Below are 22967 nucleotides of genomic sequence, written 5' to 3' on the forward strand. Positions count from 1 at the left end.
AAACTAAAGAGGTGTCACCTTTCCTCATCTGATGGTGTGTGCAGGTGGGATCAGGGGTCATTTAGAGTTAAATCCTGATGTAAATTCTGATGTAAATTAACCCATTACTAGTTGTTTTCTTACCTCTCATCTCAAGATGAAGAACCTGTGGCAGTGGCAGAACACCCTTGGGAACCGTGGTTCTGTGCTTTAGTGCAGGGACTGGCTTGTTTGTGGGAAGGGGCCGCCTGGTCCAAGTAAACTTACATGAGATTGTCACCCTTCCAGGGGCCCTCAGGGAAGGGCTGAGAACAACTGGCCCAGGTGTGTGGAGGAGCTGCAGGTGAGGCAGGGCTGGAGGGGTCTGCGGGGCCAGGTAGAGGAGCAAACAGGTTGTCCCATCCCCATGGGAGCCTGCATGAGCTTTAGGCTGGGGAGCCCTGCTCCTCTGACCTGGATGCTCCTGTGTGGACAGGAGGCTTGCTCAGTCAGATCCACGCCAGGGGGTAAATTGGGAACTGATGGGAAGTGAGTGGCTAGAGTCCTGGGTAGTGCCTGGGAGGACCTTGCTCAAGGACTGAATTCTTGGTCTGTCCCCACCTTGGTTACTCTGACAGCCCCTCTTTGTGTCCCACAAGAGTCAAGATGTCCTGAGCAGTAGCCACTGGGACAGAGAACCTGGTGGCCAGGGCTAAGTATCCAGGATCCTGGATTTGGGAACAGGCAAGCTCATTTGCAGAGGACAGTGATAGATGGGCCACCAGGGCCTGGGTGAAGAGGGCAGGAGGGCTCAGGACACTGGAGGCTATGTGGGGGTCACACCCATGATCTGCACCACCCATGGACGCTCCTGCATTGCTCACCTTTGTGTGGACATCAGATGGCCCCAACTTCCGCGCTCCTGAGACACCTTGTGCATTCACAGAGGGAGCCAGGCTGGGGCTGTGCATGGCCTTGGTCCCTGGGGCAGTGTGAGGACAGCCGAGCGCTCGGTTGGCTGGGCAGGGCTCCTGGGAATCCCACCCTTTCCTGTGTAGGGTCCACTCCAGCCTGAGTCCCAACCCCCTACTCATGTCTCCCAGGGAAGAAAGACTGGGGTTGAGATAAGGTGGAGATATTTTCCCTGTGTGACCCGGGAGAGAATGGACATGGAGTTTCAGGTGAGTTTCTAAGTTCCCATGAGCAGAAAAAGAGCCAATGAGAGGAAGGGTCCTCTTTATTCATATCCTTTCCGGGTGACCCTGAGTGGGCCACAGGCCCATTCACTTTCCCTGCAAAAGCCCCCGCTTCCTGTGGTGATGGGAGGCCTTTGTCTTGGCCCACCCAGAGCCTAGGGCAGCCTGTCAGGGTCTCCAGATATTCAGCAGGGACCCTCATCCCTCCCTGTCCCCAGGCCTGTGTCTCCTCAGGATTCAGAGCTGGTTCTCCGTCTCAGGCTCCATGTCCTTCCCCATCCCCAGGGCTGGGGGTCGGGGACGCCACATCGACCCACAGGAGCAGCTCCCAGAGGAACCTAAGAAACTACATCTGCTTTGTGGTTGACCCAGCAGTTAATATTTGTGTCATGGTTTAACGAGTCCTGAAAAAAAAAAACAAAAAAAAACCCAAAAGAGGCCTTGACCCCTGTGGCCTTCTCAGAACAGAGTCTGGTGTCTCCCAGGCTCTGGGCCCACCCAGGGCTGCTCTGGGACTGAACCTGGATGTGGCTCAGGGGGTTCCTGTTCCCAGGCCCCTTCCTCATCTGGTCACCATCCCTTGTTCCTGTTTGCAGTTTCCTGAATCTCAGAGCTCAGCCAGGTGTGAAGCCAAGTGGGGGCAGATCCTCGGTCCCCCTGGGGCCTGTGGGACCAGAACATCTGTGACCCACACTTACCTCATAGATGACAGCGGCTGTCCTGGGGCTAGGTAGTGGGGGCCTGGGCAGGGGAGAGAGGGCATGTCAGGGGACAGGGAGGGAGGGTCATGGAGGCCCAGCCTGGAAGGTTCCTGTCTCTGATTGGCCAGGACTTACTTCCCTGGGTCTACTTCTGGTCATTTCCCCTCAGGAGTGACCAGCTCTGCCCCTGAGCTCAGCCTCCCAGTGTGGACACAGCACCCCGACCCCTGTCCTGGCTGGGCCCACCCTGTACCCTTGTTAATGTGGGCCCCTGACTGATGCTCCCAGTGTCCGCTCTGCACCTACTGGGCTCCAGGGGTCTTCTCAGGCAGTGGAGGGTCCCGGGGTGGGGTCAGCACAGGGCGTGGGTGGTCCTGGCCCTGTAGGGAGGCCTGGATCCTGGCTGGAGGCACTCACTTTGACCTGACTGTTCTGGGGAAAGGTGGGTTTGTGCTATGCTGTGGGGTTGATGGTCCCTCTACCCTGAACCTGCACTGCTGGGACCCCATTAGAAAGGGGCTGGGGAGGGGATGGGCTTACAGGGTAGGTGGAGCTGTTTGAGGGACCATGGCCTGGGGGACAGAGACACGAGTCAGTAGCAGGGTGGGAGGAGAGCCTGGGCCCCTCACAGAGGAGGGTGTTGGGGTCCTGAACTCCCAGAGAATCAGGGAGAAGGGGCTTCTTACCAGGAGAGACCGTCCAGCCATTTTAGGGGCCAAGTGAGCAAGTGAGTTTGCAGAGGTGGCCCATGACCAAGAGCCCACAGGTCAGGGCTGACCTGGCCAGTCGGGGTTCCCTGCAATGATGTTTTATGAGACTCCTTGGAGCCCCATGGAAAGGATCAGAGGACCTCAGAGGGTGACTGGCAGGAGTGGACACTGTGGGCCAGGCTTAGGGGTTCCCAGCCACACCCAGGCTGAAGGGACACCGGGGAGCTGCTCTCTAAAGGCCACTGGCCCTAGGAAAGGTCAGGCTTACTTGTGAGGAGTGCAAGATTAAAAGCCAAACTTTGGAGTTAGAACAGGGGATGAAGAGGGGACCCTGTTTCCAAAGAGGGGCATGGGGATCTCCTTTCTCCATGGGTTCTGTAGCAGGAGCTGAGCCAGGTAAGGGGGTTGAAGACCTTACAAAGCCACATCTGTCCTGACCAGAGGGGAAGGACCCTCAGGTTGATGCTGGGCTGGGAGAACATTGACCCAGGGATGCAGGAAAGCAACTGAGGGCCCAGGGAAGGAACCAGATCGTGGGGGTTTGCTGAGAGGAAGGGTTAAGGCCCCAGAGGGGAAGCAGGGCCAGGCACAGGTTTAGGACACTGAGGGGACCGCAAGTGTCTTGGATTCTCCCGGAACTCAGTGTCCCTGCTGTGGCCAGACCCTGCACTCAGGGCTGGTGATGCTGAAATGGGACAATAGCCTTGTCTTCTCTCTCTACCTCTTAGCAAGAGACATAAAGGACATTCCAGAACATGCCATCCTGGAGCCCAGATTCTCTTGTCTCACAGCTCAGGGGCCTCAGGAACTGCATTAGCCATGGGGGCACTGACCCCACCCAGCGTGTCCAAGCTGTTACACCCTTCACTGTGTGACTATGCCCAGGACTCCCCCTCAGACCCCGAGCCTGCAAATCCCTCCTCACTTGGTGGGTGGATTCAATGAACAGCAAGAGGTACCGGGTACTGAGCACCCCTCCCCCACTCCCTTCCTCCAGGCAGCTGTGGCTTTGCTGTGTGAGGGAACGAGGACCACACCCAGAGGTGAGACCTTAACTGGGCTGAATTCACAGAGGAGGAAGCTGTTGAGGAAGCAGCCCAGGGTCAGCAGCTGGTGAGGGAGGAGCTGTGGAATGAGAGGGAAGGATCTCTTGGGGAGGGCTCAGAGAGCCTGGCCCTGAATACTGGGTGGGGTCTTCTTCCTCCTGGCCTGGGGTCAGACTGGGAGGTGGGAGGGAGGCTGGGGAAAAGCTGTAGTAACTTCCAGTCCTGGCGAGGAGCAGGAAACATGCCAGGGCAGCCACCGGTGCCACCCCAACCAGAACCCTGGTCACAATGCCGGCGATGGCCCCCACAGGAAGGCCTGGGGCATTTTTTTCTGCAGAAAGGGGAAGGCAAAGGGGATGAAGCCCAAGTCTGTTCCAGGGGGAACCATGAGGGGCCTTGCAGGGCAGGGGCTTGAGTGCGATCTCTTGTGATGTCCTCATAGCTGACTCCCTTGCTCTCTGCAGTTTTCAAGCCTGAGACATTTTCTGTGTCTCAGGCTTGAAATACTGGGATGCACCGACTCCTACATTCTCCCCCAGGTGCCTGCACCTCGCCCTGCTCCTGTGCCTTTAAATCCCCTTCTTCCTCTCACTTCACACCTCTTCCCTCTGTATTTTTTTTTTCTTTTTTCTTTTTCTTTTTCTTTTTTTTGAGACGGAGCCTTGCTCTGTCGCCAGGCTGGAGTGCAGTGGTGTGATCTCGGCTCACTACAACCTCCACCTCCCAGGTTCAAGTGATTCTACTGCCTCAGCCTCCTGAGTAGCTGGGATTACAGGTGTGTGCCACCATGCCAGGCTAATTTTTGTATTTTAAGTAGAGACGGGGTTTCACCATGTTGGCCAGGATGATCTCGATCTCTTGACCTCTTGATCCACCCACCTCGGCCTTCTAAAGTGCTGAGATTACAGGTGTGAGTCACCCCACCTGGCCTTTTCTTTTTGTTTTTTAGACGGAGTCTCGTCCAGGCTGGAGTAGAGTGGTGCGATCTCCTGCTCACTGAAACCTCCATCTCCTGAGTTCAAACGGTTCTCCTGTCTCAGCCTCCCTCGTAATTGGGATTACAAGCATGTGCCACCATGCCAGGCTAATTTTTGTATTTTTAGTACAGACGGAGTTTCACCATGTTGGCCAGGCTGGTCTCGAATTCCTGACCTCAGGCGATCTGTCTACCTCGGCCTCCCAAAGTGCTGGGATTACAGGCGTGAGCCACAGTGCCCGGTCTTCCCTCTGTTTCTTTTTTTCCATTCCATGATTGTCATACAGAGCTAGCCCTTGCTGTCCACTCAATGCTGATGAGTGGGGATGATGCTCTTTGACTGTTTTCAGGGGCCTTCCATGTGCCAGGCCCAGTGGGCACCAACCTACGTACAGCTCATCTCATCCTCGCATCACCTTGAGGGAAGGGGCATCACCCCCAGCTGCAGAGTTAGCATCTGAGACTTACAGTGCCTCAGTAAGTCAAGGAAGGTGACAGAACTCGTACATGATACAACCAAATTTTAACCAAGGTCTCCTTGACTTAGCTAATAACAAAGTTCATAAAAAAATAATACTAGTTGATAGCACTGATTGAGCCCTGGCTCTGTGCACTACTCTGTTAAGGGCTTTAATTACATTAATCATTGAATAAACATCCTCACAACCACCCTGAGATCCAAGTGTTTGTTAAAATTCTACAGGTGAGGAAACTGAGGCCTAGGAGGTTGAGTGTCTTGCTCAAGGTCAAACACCTGGAATGTTCCCGGCACTGACTGTCAGGCCTCTGAGCCCAAGCTAAGCCATCATAACCCCTGTGACCTGCACATATACATCCAGATGGCTTGGAACAACTGAAGAACCACAAAAGAAGTGAAACAGCCAATTCCTGCCTTAACTGATGACATTCCACCGTTGTGATTTGTTCCTGCCCCACCCTAACTAATCAATTGACCTTGTGACATTCCCCCTGCTAGACAATGAGTCTCATGATCTCTCCACTATGCACCTTGTGACCCTGCCCCTGCCCACAAGAGAAAACCACCTTTAACTGTAATTTTCCACTACCTACCCAAATCCTGTAAAACTGCCCCACCCCTATCTCCCTTTGCTGACTCCTTTTTTGGATTGAGCCCACTTGCACCCAAGTGAATAAACAGCCTCACTGCTCACACAAAGCCTATCTGGTGGTCTCTTCACACGGACACGCATAACACTGACCCTGATAGTTGACACAAGGGATTTAGTTCCAGGTAAAAACTGATGAATTCTCCTTTTGCTCCTCATTCCTCAGATCAGACTCTCCGCCCCTGCACTGTGGATGCCCAAGATGAAGGGAGATGAACCCATGACTGGTCTCAGGTCTGCAGATGCCTAATAACAAGCAGCCTCACACAGCCCCAGTGGAGGAGAGGAAGGGGCTATGGCTGCAGACAGACCTCGCCTGACTCTAATCTGCCAGCTATGGACTGTGTTGTTATAGGAATTATTAAGAAATTATTTTAGGGAGCTAGAGAGGAAAGGAGGTCCTTGGGAAGTTTTTCTTTTCCTTTTTTTGAGACGGAGTCTTGCTCTGTTGCCCAGGCTGGAGTGCAGTGGCATGGTTTCAGCTCACTGCAACCTGTCTCCCAGGTTCAAGCGATTCTCCTGCCCAGCCTCCTGAGTAGCTGGGATTACAGGCGCACACCATCACGCCCGGCTAATTTTTGTATGTTTAGTAGAGACGGAGTTTCACCATGTTGGCCAGGCTAGTCTCCAACTCCTGATGTCAGGTGATCCACCCACCTCGGCCTCCCAAAGTGTTGGGATTACAGGCGTGAGCCACCACCCGGCCAGTTTTTGTTTCTTTTAAAGCAGTTCCAGAAATGTTTCTTGTCTAGCAGAAAAGCCTCAGCTTTTAGAGACTGGCTGGCAAGCTTTGATATGCAAATGAAGGCCATTGGAAACTGGGTCCACCCAAATATGGTGATTCCCGCCCTCTTCTTGCCCTTGCTACCATATGTGCCTGGCAACATGGCCACGCCCACATATCCCCACATGTGTAGAACGTCAAGACACCCTGCATTTGTATATTAAAAGACTAGGGTGGGAGGGCCAGTTTCTTCTCAGGCTACATGAGTGACATGCCTGGTCAAACCAATCCTCTGAGCCCTGTGCAAATCAGACACCACCTCCTCTGGCCTCCTCATATCACTGGCTGTTTTCTGCTACACTTGGGGTTTCCTCTCTTTGCTTGGAACCCCCCTCCTTCTGTCCCTGTATGGGGGAACTTTTTCCTTCTTTTTTTGCCTATTAAACTCTTTGCTCCACATGTTCTGTGTTGTTTTATCTAAATTGGCATAAGACCAAGGATCCTGGTATTGCTCCAGTCACCAGAGCCATATCAGTGTGACCCTAGTCAGTGACTGTCTCCCTGGGCCTCAGTTTCCTTTCAATAAATAAGATAAATGTTATTTGGCTACAAGGTTGTTTATGAATTAACCTCAAAATGTTTACAATTACTTGACCTCAGCTGTGCATAGGGCAGCTGCCCAGATGAACAACATGTATGTGTTTGCAATGCTTGTTCCCTGGTGCCATAAAGAAATAGCACTTGAACATAAATTTAATTTTCTCAGCAAGGCCATTTTTATATTTTCTGCAGAAAGGGTACACTCGCCAGCAGTTTTGCCACGAGAGTACACCGAACAAGGGAGACAGGGTCATTTATAATTTGATGTGTCTACCTTACTGCTGTGTCCGGTTTCCATTGGCTGGAATGGGACCTCCCATTCTGTGTCTGTCCTGATGGGCTAGCAACTTAGAACTTTTTAAAAGAGGCAAAGGCAGAGAACAAAGCAAGGAGGAAGTAACTTGTGGAATGCTGAGAAAGGTAAAAACATCTTCATATAAGGAAGAGGAACAGGCTATGACCTAATGCTTGCTTGGACCAGTATAAGCATGCCAGGGCAAATATTTAGTCTAAATTGTGGGAGCTAAGAACATAACATACATTGATTTTTTTTTTTAATTACAGCTAGCAGATATTTAAGAATATTAGCACACGTCTTTGAGTAAATTTTGCTTCTAAGAGAAGTTGCTATTTATTCCTAATTAGACAGGGAGGAAAGTCTTTGAAGAGGAATCTCTACTTTACTTTTTACATATGCTTATTTGCCTCTAAGAGAAAGGGCCCTGGACCTGATTTCAGGTGGAGGAGGAGCTGCTGGGCATATCCTCTCTTCTTTGTTCCTCTCCCTAGGGACACTGAACTTCCAATGGAGTCACCTAAGTCCCCCAGGGCAATGGACTCATACATGCTGAGTCTCAGGTGAAGGTTGAGGCTCTGTCCTTGCCCAGATGAGGGCCTGGGGGCTGAGCCCTGACTAGTGACCAGCTCCAGGAGCCACTGCCTGGAGAGCTGGTAAATTGTTGCTCCCAGTCAGCCCTGCCCAGGAGGCAACAACCCAGCCCTGGCATAGGCTCCCCAAAGCTCCACAGGATTCCATAGACCCCTCAGGCCAGACCCTGACTTAGTTCTCCAGGGTCTTCTCAAGGTCATGTCCATGGGGAGGGCATGGGGTGCTTGGCTGAGACTGATCTCCCCCTGCTGAGTTCCCCCCATCAGACTGTCCTTCCTCTGCAGTGAATGTCTGCAGGGTCTGGATACAGGAAAGGAATTCTGATCTGTTGAAGTTTGTGTACCTTGTATGTGTCCTGCAGTAAATGTTCAAACCCCAACGTAGGACATAATGCAGAAGGGGACACAGGCACAGCCCAGGCCTGACAATCCCATGTATGTGAAGTAGAACTGACCCCCAATAGTCAGAGGCTGTGGGAAAATCACAATATACATGGAACTGGTCAGATACTTCCTCTTCATCTTTATGGCATATAGGGTGTAGAATCCTGTGTCCTGGGTGACATTCTGGATCAGCAGGGATGCATTGGGGTATATTGTCTCTTGAATGCTGTGTGCAGACCCTGGGGGTAGTTATTAGAGTTCCTATTACATATCCTGTAATATGGTGTTTGGTCTCCACCCTTTCCCCTTTGTACCAATAAGATCCTGGGGCAGATTGTGAGTGAATAGAAGAACCTCCTTCCGCTCTGTGGCATTGGACAGCATGGCTTCAATAGTGAGCCTGGCAGTAGTTGGTGGGTTCCAGAAAGTTAAAAGTGAGGCTAAGATGGGGGAGAAAGCATCAGTCAATATTGGGACCTATGTATTTGGATGGAAAGATGGGGCTTTGGGTTCTGAGGAGGTTTCTTCACCCCCCCAGCCCTGGAGAGAAAGAGAGAGAGAGAGAGAGACAGACAGACAGACAGACAGACAGTGTGTGCATGTGCATGTGCACGCGTGGGTCCTGCTGAGTCAAGGTCAGCAGCGTAACCCCCATTCCCTCAGCACCTCTGACCTTGGCACTTCTCAGTTTGGAATCCTCTTCCCCAGGAGTCTGCACAGGCCCCCACCCCTTACTGCCCTCAGATCCTGCTCACATCAGGGCATCCTTGGGAGACCCTTCCCCTGACACCTCCTCTAGAGACCCTGTTTCTTCCCTTTCTGACCTTTCCCTGCTCTGTTCCCTCCAGGGCTCTTATCAGCACTTGACCTCACATTCTAGATCTCTTTGGGTGTCTGTCTTCCTCCCCATGAGATCGTGAGCTCTGTGAAGGCAAGGACTTGTGTGATCTTGGTTGCACCCCAGTGCCTGGGACAGGCTGCACACTCCTGTGGATGAGTTCATGAGCATTCCCAGGGGCCCCCACCTCCTGGGATTTATTTGCCAATTTCTGAGGTTCATGGGTAAGGACAGTGTTTAGTAGCCCTGGTTCTGTTTTTTTCTGGAGTGTTACCCTGACATAAGATTTTATTGTCGTCAGTTTTCAGAATTTATTCATCAGTGATGATTCACTTGCAGTATGTTAACAATGGAGATTGTTTCTCCATTAACAGCTTCAGATCATTGAGATTTTCCTGGTGTGACCCCTGTCCCTCTCTGGTGTCCTCTCCTCTGAGGCTCCAACAGAAACCCTCTGTCCCCCCTCAGAGTCCCATCCTCCCCAGGAGATCCCAGTCAGTCTCTGTGCTCCCTCCTCCCTCCCACTCCCAAGGAGTCCTCCCCTCACCTGTGAGAAGGAGCCCCTGCCAGGGGATGCGCTCTCTGCAGGGAGGGCTGAGGGAAGAGCCTGAGCTCCAGGAACGCTCTTGTCAGGGCTGCTGTGACTATGACTCTGCTGTCCTTCCTCCCTGTGTGCTGAGTGTCCTCCCAGGGCAGGAGCACTTCCCAGGGTCATGGATGGGGGTGGACTCTGCCCAGGAAGCCTCTCTGCCCCCTCCCCTCTCAGTCCTGCCTCCTAGTCCATCCTTCCTTTTTCCTTTCTGTCTTCATTTAAATTCCCCAGACTATGCTTTGAGAAGCAGGGTTTATTTGGACGCCTGTCCCTTAACAGGACAACCCACCCTCCCCAGCACTGATCTCTGCTGTGTCTTGGCCTTGGGTCTATCAGCATCACAGAGAGAGTCCCTGGGGTCCCCAAACCTGGTGTTATTTTCTCTCTGACACGGAAACCCCTCTGTGTATTCAGGGTCTTCTTAGTGTTCTTAAATGTCTGGGAAGGTTGGATTTCCTCCCAGCAAGGAGGTCACAAAGATGTCTGGGGTCCTAGAAATGGACACATCTAGAGCTAAAGCCCGGGTCTAAGATTCTTACTTGTTCTTTCTGCAGCGCTATGTGACCCTAATTTCCTGGAAGTAACTGAGAATGAAGCTGCACGGTGCTGTAGTATTATGTCATCCAGACCCCAGACATTTCTAGATTGCTTTTATGATTTTCTCTACAGCTTGCACCACATTTATTATTATTTGCTTCATACTATTTTTGTTTTTTTTGGGAGATGGGATTTTGCTCTTGTTGCCCAGGCTGGAGTGCAGTGGCGTGATCTGAGCTCAACGCAACCTCTGCCTCCCGGATTCCAGCGATTCTCCTGCCTCAGCCTCCCGAGTAGCTGGGATTACAGGCATGCGCCACCACACCCAGCTATTTTTTTTGTATTTTTAGTAGAGACAGGGTTTCACTGTGTTGGCCAGGCTGGTCTCCAACTCCTGACTTCAGGTGATCCGCCCACCTCGGTCTCCCAAAGTGCTGGGGTTACAGACATGAGCCACTGCAGCCGGCCCATAGTATATTTTTTTCTAAATAAATGTAGTTTACAAAACATCCTTGTTTTAGCAGGGCACGGTGGCTCATACCTGTGATCCCAGCTACTCGAGAGACCGAGCTGGGAGGATGGCTGAGGCCAGGAGTTGGAGACAAAACATCCTTGTCTTAACGCAATATTGTCCATGAAATTATAGATTTTATATGTGCTTAAATGTTTTTCTAACATGCATTAAAATAAACACATGAGTATTAAAATTAAAAAAACAGCTTATTTAACTTTCACCTAAAATCAGTTTTGGGAAATGCTGATACAGTGGCATAAACATGGACTTTATATCCAGATAGGCCTGGGGTCAACTACTGACTCTGTCACTTAACTGTGTCAACTTGGACAAGTCACTTGGCTTCTGTGATCCTCGATTCCCTGATTTGTAAAAGGAGGATGGTAAAATCCTCCTCGCAGAGTTGTTGGGAATAAGTGAGCTGCTGTGGGAGCCCAGTGCCCAGGCGGGTGTTGAGTACATGATGGTTATCATTGTGGTTATTGCTGTGGAATTCTGGTTATTTTCCAAAGAGAGTATCTGGAATATTGGGCTTGTGGATTTCTGCTGACGTGCATATGTGATAAAGTTACTTTTTTGCTCGTTAGGACTTGTGGCGCATCTGTCATTATTTTCATGTCACAGTTTCACTACCTGTTTGCTCTGTGATTTTGGTCAAGTTGCCTACCTTTTCTGTGCCTCATTTACCTAATTTGTACAATGTGGGTAACAACTAGTGTGAGTGTGTATTTCCCAGATCTGACCACTAGGGGGCACAGAAGCACCAGCACCTACTGACCATGGGTCTATCAGTGCTGACGGTCTGTAAACATCCTTCTCCCATGAAAGAAACCAGGGCTCCCTGGAGAAATAACTGATTCCAGGGCTGGATCAGGAAAGCATAGAGGAACCTGGAGCTTCTTGTGGGGCCCGAAAGTAAGGAACTACACGAAAAATGATGGGGATGTGTCGAAAGATTTCCAAGGAGCTCTCAATGGTCAATTTTGGGACAATATGAACAACATAATAAATAACGATAGTAATGGATTCCAATTCATAAAAACCCATGAGTCCATGCTGATATAAATAAATAATTGAATAAATAAATAAATGAGGGAACAGAAGTAGCTTTTTCTTGTAGCAGAATTCCAGCTAATAAATGTAGAAGGAGTGATGGAAATAGAAAATCACTATTTGGCTAACACCACAGTAACTGTTATTTGTAGGCAAGGATCATCGTGGAATATGAAGGGGCCTGGAATGAGGCAGGAGTGAGAACAGGTGGAGTGACTTTGTTTCCCTGAGAGGAGGGAAGAAGCAAGCCATGAGTCAAAGCCCTTTGATTTTTGTTTGACAATTCTTCTGTCTGTGTTTTCAGATTCTCCCAGCCTGTTGCCTTGTCACAGAGTTGGTTGTGGACTCTGCTATGGCAGGATTTATAAAGCACCTGCAGGGGCCAGGGACTATGCTAGGCAGTGGAGCCTGTGTGAGTCAAAGGGTCAGGCAGGGCCTAAGCTTGGTCTCATGCAAACCACTGATGTGACTTCTTTCTGGAAAATTCTAAAAATAATCTCTGCCTTCAGGAGGCTCAAGTCTAATGAGGGAGATGACATCCACTTCCTAAAGCCTAGAGATATGAGTGCAGCCATCTCTCAAAGTGGCAGAAGTGGACAGGGGACTCTGAGTTGGGTGGGTGGAACTTGAGCTGGCCTCACAGGGTGGGGTAGGATTTGGGTTGGTGGAGGGCAAAGAGAACGGCTGCGTGGAGCAGTGGTGTGTTGTAGGAGAGGCGCTCTCTGGAGCTCTTTGTATGGAGATCATTGAGGGTAGGGGCTGTTTGTGTTCATTTTTGTATTCCCTGAACTCATAGAGCCTGGCACTTTGGGAGTATTCTATAATTGACTGTTGAATGGAATGATCATTTTGTAACCTGTTAACTGGGCCTGATGTGTTATAAAATATGCAAAAGTGCAGCCTATGTCTTAGAAAATATGTGAAAGTGCAGCTTATGAGCAGAAAGAAAATCTTACTGGAAAACGATTCCATGTATGCACAGAGCCTGGTGCGGCCACTTTACTTACGCTGCTGAGTTCTCATCAGTCCATACGGAGGCCACCATGGGGGCCGGGAGCTCCTCCTCAGACCTCCCTCCCAGTGCCTAAGTCTCTTTACCCCTCTGTTCTCCCAGGTCCTGCTCCCTGTCAGTTCACTCCATCTGGTTTCCTCTCCATGCACTTGGGGTGGGTGTCACATCCTGTGTCTCATCACTGGGGGCTTCGGGTCCTTCAGATCCATTGATTAAAATACCTCTAAAACAAATGGACTTTCCTCTTGTTAACATGACAACTTCTTATAACGCATTTCAAGAACATTATTTGTATCAAGAATCTCTCTGATGTACAGAGGCCCTTCCTTCCCCAGGAAGGAGGTAAGGGGAAGTTGGGAGAAAACACCACTCTGCCTGGGTTACTTATTTCCCTATTCTACAATGTACTTGGTAGACGTTCAAAAATATTTGTTGACTTTGTCCATGATCCATATGGCTCTCATATAGTCATTTATTCACACATATCTTCAGTGAGGCTTTGAGCGCCTAGTGTGTGCCTGGTATTTGCCAGACGGTGGATGCTGAGATCAGGTGTGCTGCTGTCTCTGAGGAGCTCTCACTATACAGCTGCACCTAGGGTGACCGAATCCACCTGCCCCACTTTACAGACGTGGAAATTAAAGTGCAGGGAAGTTACAGGATTAGTTCAATGTCACAAGGTCACTAGCCTCAAAGTTATAGGAGTAAAGCAAGTTTCCTGACTTGCTGGATTTTCTGTTAGTGTGCAGCTACCTGGCTGCTGAGGTACAGACGTGGTGAGCTCCCATAGGAAAGAGGACGTTCTGAGTGAAGTGGGAGCCCTGAGCACCCTGGATTAGCCAGGAGGATATGCTGGGTCCAGCTGTGACTGCACAAAGGACCATTGGGGACATTTGTATTCTCTTTTTCAGGTTGAGCTTGAAATGAGGAAAATTGATCTCAGAAAACCAGGAGTGAATTTTTTTTTTTTTTTTTTTTTTTTTTTTGAGACGGAGTCTCGCTCTGTCACCCAGGCTGGAGTACAGTGGGGCAATCTCAGCTCACTGCAAGCTCTTCCTCCCAGGTTCACGCCATTCTCCTGCCTCAGCCTCCCAAGTAGCTGGGACTACAGGCGCCTGCCACTACTCCCGGCTGATTTTTTGTATTTTTAGTAGAGATGGGGTTTCACCGTATTAGCCAGGATGGTCTCGATCTCCTGACCTCGTGATCCACCTGCCTTGGCCTCCCAAAGTGCTGGGATTACAGGGGTGAGCCATTGCGCCCGGCCAGTGGAAGATTTTTCACAGGGCATTGGTGAGGTGGGTCAGAGAAGCCTGTGCTGATATCTGTCACGGTGTTTCTCACTGAATGGTAATGGTCTGGCTTTGAGTGGGTTCCGTCCACAGCCTGGAGCTCTGTGAGGCAGGGACCGGGTGTGATTCACCTTTGTCTCTCCAGTGACAGTGCACAGCAGGCTCTGATAAATATTTCTTACAAAATAAAACTGAATAAAAAGTAGACATCTGCACAGACGTGGGATGACTGAGCAGCAGCAGAAGCAGGAAAAGTCAGTGTCCCCAGATCAGCTGATATGGGGTTTGGCTTCTAGGAGGTGCCAGGATGGGATTGGGGGTCCTGTGGCTCTGCTGCTCTGGGGAATACCCCTATGATTCGGAGTGTCTGCTGTGATTGCTGCATTTCACTTGCTCATGGGTAAATGAGCAGAGGGTGTGGGGCTTCACGTGACCCCTTATGGCAGGAGGCCAAGGAAAGATGGGGTGGGTGGCACATGGGGGTAGTTTACGCATATTTGAAGGCTGGTTGTATGAAAAGGTGTTAAACTTATTTCAGCCTGTGGAGAGTAGGATGAGGATTGGTGAGTGTGAATCAGATACATTTTGACTCAAGATGAAAAAGAACTGTCACAGTAAAGGAAGTTTCCTTGGAAAATTACAAGTTTACTGGCAGAATTCAAGCCAGGGATGGGGGTGTCTGAAAATACCTCTCAATGATTTTTAAGGTAACAAGGGCAGAGCTTGGCTTGGAATGTGGTTTCCCACTGATATCACATATTAAGTATTATAAAACGTGTCCTTTGCAGTGAGACATTGCTCAGTGATGCAGGCTGAGCTCTCTATGACAGTTACTTTCAGTCATGTGGGCAGCTGTGATTGTCTTATCCAGTCTGTGACTTGGACTTCACCAACTACCTCTGTTCCTACCCCGGCCAGCCCTATCCCCTCCTTTACCCCAGGAGTTAGGTGCATTAACTGATAATGGCCACAAGGTGGCAGTGCCGACTCTCTGTTCTTTTCTTCTTCTTGTTTCTTTTTTTTCCTCCAAGAGGGAGTCTCGCTCCATCGCCCAGGCTGGAGTGCAGTGGCGCGATCTCGGCTCACTGAAAGCTCCGCCTCCCACGTTCAGGCGAGTCTCCTGCCTCATCCTCCCGAGTAGCTGGGACTACAGGCGCCTGCCACCACGCCCACCTAACTTTTTGTATTTTTAGTAGAGACGGGGTTTCACCGTGTGAGCCAGGATGGTCTGGATCTCCTGACCTCGTGATCCGCGCACCTCAGCCCCCCAAAGTGCTGGGATGACAGATGTAAGCCACTGCGCCTGGTCCTTTCTGGTGTTTTCTAAAACCTCTACCAGAATGTGGGCAAGCCTAAGAGGCTTTTAGGATTAAGAAAATGTCACGAATGAGGTGAAAGGTAAACCTCATTATTATTTTTCTCTTGTGAGGTTACATAGTTGAGATGAGTATGAAATAGTTGCATTTTAGAAGTGGAAGACACTGGAGAGAAGTGCTTCACAAATCTTAATGTGTTCATGGATCACCCGAAGATCTTGATTAAATACAGGTTCTGATTCTTCTGGTGGGGCCTGAGATTCTCAGTTTCTAAGGAGTTTTGGATGATGTCGTTGCTGCTGGTTGGTGGACCACACTTTGAGTAGCAAGGTTTGAGGGTCATTTAGATATTAATTCTCATTGCATGTGATTTATGGCTGAAGAGAGACCAAACTACAGAGAGAGAATATAACTTACCTTCCATAGCCATGCCCTCACTGCATGACTTTTTGCATTTAAGCCCAGGACTTCAGCTTCTCCGTCCAATTCTTGTTCCATGCATCACGTGGCCCCCTACACTGTTGTTGGTGGTATCTCTTTACCTTAGGAGCCCAGAACCCCGTTTCCACCACCCACTGATCTTGGCTTAAGGTTTCACTTTGACTGATTCTGCCCTTGCTCAAAACCTTCAGGGGTTCTTCTATAATCACAAGATCAAGTTTGAACCTCTATATCTACTGTTCATGCCTCTACAACGTGTGATTCCCCCTTTAGCAAGCTTACATAACTTCCCTGTGTTTTTAACTGACTGTTTGTGCTCTGGCTCCCCCTGCTCCTTCCTGTTCTCTACACATACTTCGTTCAGGTCTCTCAGTGGTAGTGGTGGTTACACGGTCTCTGCTGTTAGCCTCACCAAGTTTCTAATCCCATATCCACCACCGACCTTGACAAGTTACTTCCCCTTTCTGAGGATGAGCATCCTCCTCTGAAATAATTTCAAGTATTGATTGAGAGAGTAAATAAAATAACATCTGCAAGCCTACTCTCATTCCTCGGGCCCTCTTTAAAACTAGCATCTACGCAGGGTGGGGAACATCACACACCAGGGCCTGTCGTGGGGTGGGGGAAGGGGGGAGGGATAGCACTAAGACATACACCAAATGTAAATGACGAGTTAATGGGTGCAGCACACCAACATGGCACATGTATACATAAGTAACAAACCTGCACATTGTGCACATGTACTCCGGAACTTAAAGTATAATTAAAACAAAAACAAAAACAAAAAAACCCTAGCATCTACAGTGGTGCCTGACATCTGGTTCCCTGGCTTATGTTTCTCCATGTCTCCACTTTCCTAAGGCTGAACCATTCAAGGCCTAACCTGAACCCTGTCTCTTTTGTGAGCATTTCTTTTTCTTCCTTCCTTCCTTTCTTTCTTCCTTCCTTCCTTCCTTCCTTCCTTCCTTCCTTCCTTCCTTCCTTCCTTCCTTCCTTCCTTCCTTCCTTCCTTTCTTTTTCTTTCTTTCTTTCTTTCTTTCTTTCTTTCTTTCTTTCTTTCTTTCTTTCTTTCTTTCTTTCTTTCTTTCTTTCTCTTTCTTCCTTTCTTTCTTTCTCTCTTCTTTCTTTCTTTCTCTTTCTTTCTTTGTCTCTCTCTCTCTCTCTTTCTCTCTTTCTTTCTCTCTTTCTTTTTTGAAGGAGTCTCACTCTGTTGCCCAGGCTGGAGTGCAATGGCACAATCTCGGCTCACTGCAACCTCTGCCTCCTGGGTTCAAACAGTTCTCCTGCCTCAGCCTCCCGAGTAGCTGGGATTACAGGTGTGTGCCACCATGCCCAGCTAAGTTTTTTTTTTTTTGTATTTTAGTAGAGATGGGGTTTCACTTTGTTAGTCAGGATGGTCTCGAACTCCTGACCTCAAGTGATCTGCCTGCCTTGGCCTCCCAGAGTGCTAGGATTACAGGCGTGAGCCACCATGCCCGGCCTTATGAGCATTTCTGACCCAGTTGATCCTACCCTTCTATAGATTGTTTCGCCCATGTATTGGCATTTAATTATGTGCCAGTCCTCCCAGTGAGACCCTGTAGGGAGGCTGGAAGGGTATTGGCTGTGTGAGAATTGAAGGCTAATTGAGTGAGTTCTTTTCTTACTACCCCCTGAGTGTTAGAGCTGCCGTCTCTTTTTTTTTTTTTTTTCCAGCTATTGCCAGCAGCAGTTCCTCCTGCACCAGCAGCACCAGACCCTGGCAGGCATGTGAATACCCTAGGGATTGCTCTTGTCAGGTTCCTTCCTGACTCTGGGTTTTGGTTGAATTGGCGTTTTCTTTTTTCATCTTATCAGATGGCCCCTCCGAGGAGGTGATTGATGATATCCCTTTATGGAAACCCTAAGATAATAACTTTAAGGAAGTTTACCACATTCTTTTCTTTTCTTTTTTTTTTTTTGAGACAGAATTTCACTCTTGTTGCCCAGGCTGGAGTACAATGGCACCATGTCGGCTCACTGCAACTTCTGCCTCCTGGGTTCAAGCGATTCTTCTGCCTCAGCCTCCTGAGTAGCTGAGATTACGGGCATGCACCACCACGCCTGGGTAATTTTGTGTTTTTAATAGCAATGGGGTTTCTCCATGTTGGTCAGGCTGGTCTTGAGCTCAGGTGATTCACCCTCCTCGGCCTCCCAAAATGCTGGGATTACAGGTGTGAGCCACTGTGCCCGGCCTGACCACAGTATTTTCTAACTTAAACAACTTGGTGGCAGGAGATGTGTACACTTTCCTATTTCATAAAATTTACAACAGATTCAGAAGAGATTAAGGACAAAGGACCAAATGGGGAGGACAGGTTTGTTTAAGGGAGGTCATGTACTTTCAATCTGGAGTCTATGAATTGTTCATTCAACTCTATGTGGAAGTGTGCATCTTTGCACTTGTGGTTGTATATTTGGATCACATGATTCATAATTCTGTCCCTATCAGTGGCAATTAGGAGCTCATGTCAGGCTTATGAAAATAAAATATATGGGTGTGCACTATTACTGAAGCCAGGGTTTCTGATATCTGGAGAGAAAATAGGCCAGGAGGGCTGGTCACTTCACTTAGTGTCCTGCCTTCTCTCTTTCTCTCTCTCTCTCTCTCTCTCTCTCTCTCTCTCTCTCTCTCTCTCTCTCTCAACAGAGTCTCACTCTGACACCCAGGCTGGAGTGTAGTGGAGTACAGCTCACCTCAACCTTCACCTCCTGGGCTCAAGTGATCCTCCCATATCAGCCTCCTGATTAGTTGGGACCACAAGCACATGCCATCATGCCCAGCTCATTTTTTGTTTTGTTTATTTGTTTGTCTGTTTTTGTAGAGATGGGGTTTCACCATATTGCCCAGGCTGGTCTCGAACTCCTGGGCTCAAGTGATCTAGCCATTTTGGCCTCCCCAAACGCTGGGATTACAAGTGTGAGCCACCATGCCCAGCCCTGCCTTCTCTTTTTATTAGACAGCAGTCTATTCACTCATCATGTTCTCAATAAGAGGATTTTTAACCTTCTCATTTTCCTACCAGGGGTCCATGCCAAAGTCCATATGTATTTATTTGTGTCTAGAATTGGATGTTCTTTTTGAAAAGAGAAGCCCAAGGAATGGCTTCCTAGCTGATTTCCAGGATTCTAATCTTCATTGTCTAAACTTTGAGTTTCCATCCCTGGATACTGGTTAGAGTCACTTGTAGGGCATTTGAAACCTACCAATGTCTGTGCCTTCTCCAAGTATGTCTGATTCGATTGGTGCATGGTGTGGCCCAGCCATTGGTTGGTTAAGAGTGCTTCCAAGGAAAATGGTCATTTTATTGTGGAGGAATTTTAGTCCAGGGCTCAAAGTTAACATCCCGTTAATTAGAGATATCGACATCTCAGGGCATCCTAATATGGATGGAGAAGGCACAAAATCACCTCTTTGGTTTTCTTGCCCGAAGTGCATAACCTCAGTTTAATCATGAGAAAAAATTAGAAAAATTTAAACTGAGGATAACTCTACAAAATAACACGCCAATTCTTTTCAAAAATGTTAAGGTCATGAAGGCAAAAGAAATTCTGAGGAACTGTCCCAAATTAAAGGAGACTTAGAGGACAGAACAATGAGATGCAATGTGTGGTCATACATTGGACTCTGTTTCAGAAAAAGGACATTAGTGGGAAGATAAAGAGGATTTGAATAAGGTTTGTAGATTCATTCATTGTACGATGCCAGTGATCATTTATTGATTTTAATGTTTGCACTGTGGTTATCTAAAACAATATTTAGGGAAGTTGAGCAGAAAGTATATGGGGACTCTATTGTTGGAACATTTTTGAAAGTCTGAAATTATTTCAAAATGAAAAGTTTGGAAAACAAAGAAGAAATCTAGGTATTTCTGTTAAGTTGCCAGAGTTGAAGACCATTTCCCAAGTTATCTTGCCTAATATTGTAGAGTAATCTTCCTGGAAATGCTATTTGTCATGTTTGTGAGCTTCTCAGAGCTTTCCAGTGACTTCTCTTATCTGTAGGATGAAGTTCCCATTCCTTAGGCTGTCATTCAGAGCCCTCATAGCCCGGCCCCAATCTACCCCCTTGATTTACATTGAAGGACCTGACCCACATTTTACTTTCTCATTTCCAAACATTTTCTAATTATTTTCCCTGTTCATATCATACCCTTGCCTGTGTTCTCAGCCTCCTGAGTTGTTCTTTGTCCTAATGGCCCATTTCAGATCCTGTCTCTTCGTTGAAGCCTGTATAGTTATTTCTGTTAGAAGCAGTCATCTTTCCTTTCTTTGAATTCCTGTAGGCACAATGGTATGGAGTGAAACATGAGTTTTATTTTATTATATTATATTTTAGAAAAAATCAATTTATTCTGCTCATTAAAAGTTTTTCTTTTAAAAAAACTTAAAATTTTGATTGGAGAAGGATTAGAGATTAAATTGTTGATGTTTGAATTTTATTGTGGTTTTAAAAAAACTTTTATTTTAGGTTCAGGGTACATGTGCAGCTTTGTTATGTAGGTAAACCCGTGTCACAGGGGTTTGATGTACAGATTATTTCATCACCCAGCTACTAAGCCTAATACTCAGTAGTTATGTTTCCTGCTCCTCTTCTTCCTCCCACTCTCCACCCTCTTGTAGGCCTCAGTGTCTGTTGTTCCCCGTATTATGTCCATGTGTTCTCATCATTTAGCTCCCACTTATTTTTTTAATTTTAATTTAATGTAATGTTATTTATTTATTTATTTTTTCGAGACACAGTCTCGCTCTATCGCCCAGGCTGGAGTGCAGTGGCGCCATCTCCGCTCACTGCAAGCTCCGCCTCACGGGTTCTGGCCATTCTGCCTCAACCTCCCGAGTAGCTGGAACTACAGGCACCCACCACCATGTCCAGCTAATGTTTTTGTATTTTTAGTAGAGACAGGGTTTCACTGTGTTAGCCAGGATGGTCTCGATCTCCTGACCTCATGATCCACCCGCCTCAGCCTCCCAAAGTGCTGGGATTACAGGCATGAGCCGCCGCACCCAGCCTTATCCCCACTTATAAGTGAGAACATGCAGTATTTGTTTTTCTGTTTCTGTGTTAGTTTGCTAAGGATAATGTCCTCTAGCTCTACCCATGTTCCTGCAAAAGAGATGATCACATTATTTTTTATGGCTGCATAGTATTCTGTGGTGTATATGTACCACATTTTAAAAATGCAGTTTTCCATTGACAGGCATTTTGGTTGATTCTGTGTCTTCTCTATTGTGAACAGTACTGCAGTGAACATTCGTGTGCATGTGTCTTTATGATAGGATGATTTATATTCCTCTGGGTATATACCCAGTAATGAGATTGCTGGGTCAAATGGTAGTTCTGTTTTTAGCTCTTTGAGGAATTGCCATACTGCTTTCTACAATGATTGAACTAATAATTGACACTCCCACCAACAGTGTATAAGCACCCCCTTTTCTCCACAGCCTTGCCAGCATGTTATTTTTTTTTTTTGACATTTTTGATAATAGCCATTCTGACTAGTGTGAAATGGTATCTCACTGTAATTTTGATTCGCATTTCTTGAATGATCAGTGATAGTGAGCTTTCTTTCCTATGCTGTTTGGCCACATGTATGTCTTCTTTTGAAAAGTGTCTGTTCGCCAGGTGGAGTGGCTCACACCTGTAACCCTAGCAATTTGGGAGGCTGAGGTGGGTGGATTGAGGTCAGGAGTTCAAAACCAGCCTAGTCAACATGGTGAAACCCTGTCTCTACTAAAAATGAAAAAAAAAAAAAAAGCTGGATGTGGTGGTGGGCACCTGTAATCCCAGCTACTTGGGAGGCTGAGGCAGGAGAATTTCTTGAACTCGGGAGGTGGAGGTTGCAGTGAGCTGAGATCACGCCACTACACTAAAAAAAAAAAAAAAAAAAAGTGTGTTCATGTCCTTTGCTCACGTTTTAGTGGTTTTTTTTTTCTTGTAAATTTGTTTAAGTTCCCTATAGATGCTGGATATTACATTTTTGTCAAATGCATAGTTTGCAAATATGTTTTCCCACTCTGTAAGTTGTCTATTTACTCTGTTGTTAGTGTCTTTTGCTGAAAGCATGAGTTTAGGATTCAGAAATATGTGAGTCTGAGTCCTTTTGTCAGGTGAGATAAGGGACAAGTTAATTTTGATGTCTTGGAATAGAGGGATAATAGTGCCTACTTAAAGGGTCATTGTGAGCATTGGATGAGGTGCAAACATAAAGGTCCCCAGCATATAGCAGATTACTTCCTCTTCATTCCTGTAGCTCAGTGGTTCCAAAGGTATTGTGGGTGGTGTGAACTCTCTTATCAAAATTTTCTATAGATCTTCAAAAATATTTGTATCTGGTCATCACTAAGATGACCTTGAACTGAACTGAATGCTTAGGACTTTAAGAAGTTCAACTGACATTTGGATTTTTGTGAACACAACTCAGTAAATAAATTATCTATCAACAGAGGAATGTAACCCAGCAGAGGAAGAAGGGAATGACAATGGGATTGTAAATGGGAGAAAGCTGTGATGCCTTCCACACTCATCCCTTTGTTCTCAGTCAGACAATATCAAGAAAGTACAACTTCTAAAATTATGTAAAGGAAAATAAACACCTCAGGACTGCCAAACTCATTTCACCAAAGCGATACTTCAGCCTGGAGATTGAGTCATGCAAGACCCTCATTTTTTCCCCAAATGAACAACTGTTACTTTACAACCTTGTGTCAAAGCATTGTACGTTAGCCAGAGCCTCAGGAGAAGACGAAAAGGCCCTAGGCATATCCGGATGACCTCCCTCATAAATTGTTTTTTTGCTGTCCTCGAACCACATTTGAGGTGTATTTGTGGAATAGACTCTTCCAAGTACTCTTGAATATTGGCTTCTCATAACTATGGAGATCATGCCATTGGACTAGGAAAAAAAACCCAGGACTTTAGTTACAAATAAATGCATTCATGATGATTGCTAACCCAACATCAAGTGGAACAAGAGTGAATTATGTGGGGGTAAATTGATACAGGACTAAAATGATTTTTTCATGACCTTTTTTGTCATGAAA

General features: G+C 47.6%; 1 protein-coding gene and 1 long non-coding RNA gene across 5 annotated transcripts in view; one reads left to right on the forward strand and one right to left on the reverse strand.

Annotated features, from left to right (window-relative positions):
* The window catches only part of LOC106994780 (uncharacterized), a 28408-nt gene extending 22644 nt beyond the window's left edge, over positions 1-5764 (forward strand). For 2 of the 3 annotated variants that reach the window (XR_013410744.1, XR_013410743.1), the window contains exons 2-3: positions 3563-3608; positions 5291-5764. This is a non-coding gene — a long non-coding RNA (uncharacterized LOC106994780). Of the gene's footprint in view, positions 1-267; positions 323-1061; positions 1140-3562; positions 3609-5290 lie in introns of all 3 variants that reach the window. The other variant, XR_013410745.1, reaches the window with a different exon arrangement.
* CEACAM1 (CEA cell adhesion molecule 1) overlaps positions 1-22967 on the reverse strand; it is an 88224-nt gene that overhangs the window by 44783 nt on the left and 20474 nt on the right. Inside the window, exon 6 of one of the 2 annotated variants that reach the window (XM_015124079.3) lies at positions 19619-20203. The exons of the other annotated variant lie outside the window; for it this stretch is intronic. The gene's annotated coding sequence lies outside the window, so the exon portion shown is untranslated. Of the gene's footprint in view, positions 1-19618; positions 20204-22967 lie in introns of those variants that run through there. 2 annotated transcript variants of the gene reach the window in all.

This window comes from Macaca mulatta, chromosome 19 (assembly GCF_049350105.2).
Source record: "Macaca mulatta isolate MMU2019108-1 chromosome 19, T2T-MMU8v2.0, whole genome shotgun sequence".
In the NCBI taxonomy this organism is placed as follows: domain Eukaryota; kingdom Metazoa; phylum Chordata; class Mammalia; order Primates; family Cercopithecidae; genus Macaca; species Macaca mulatta.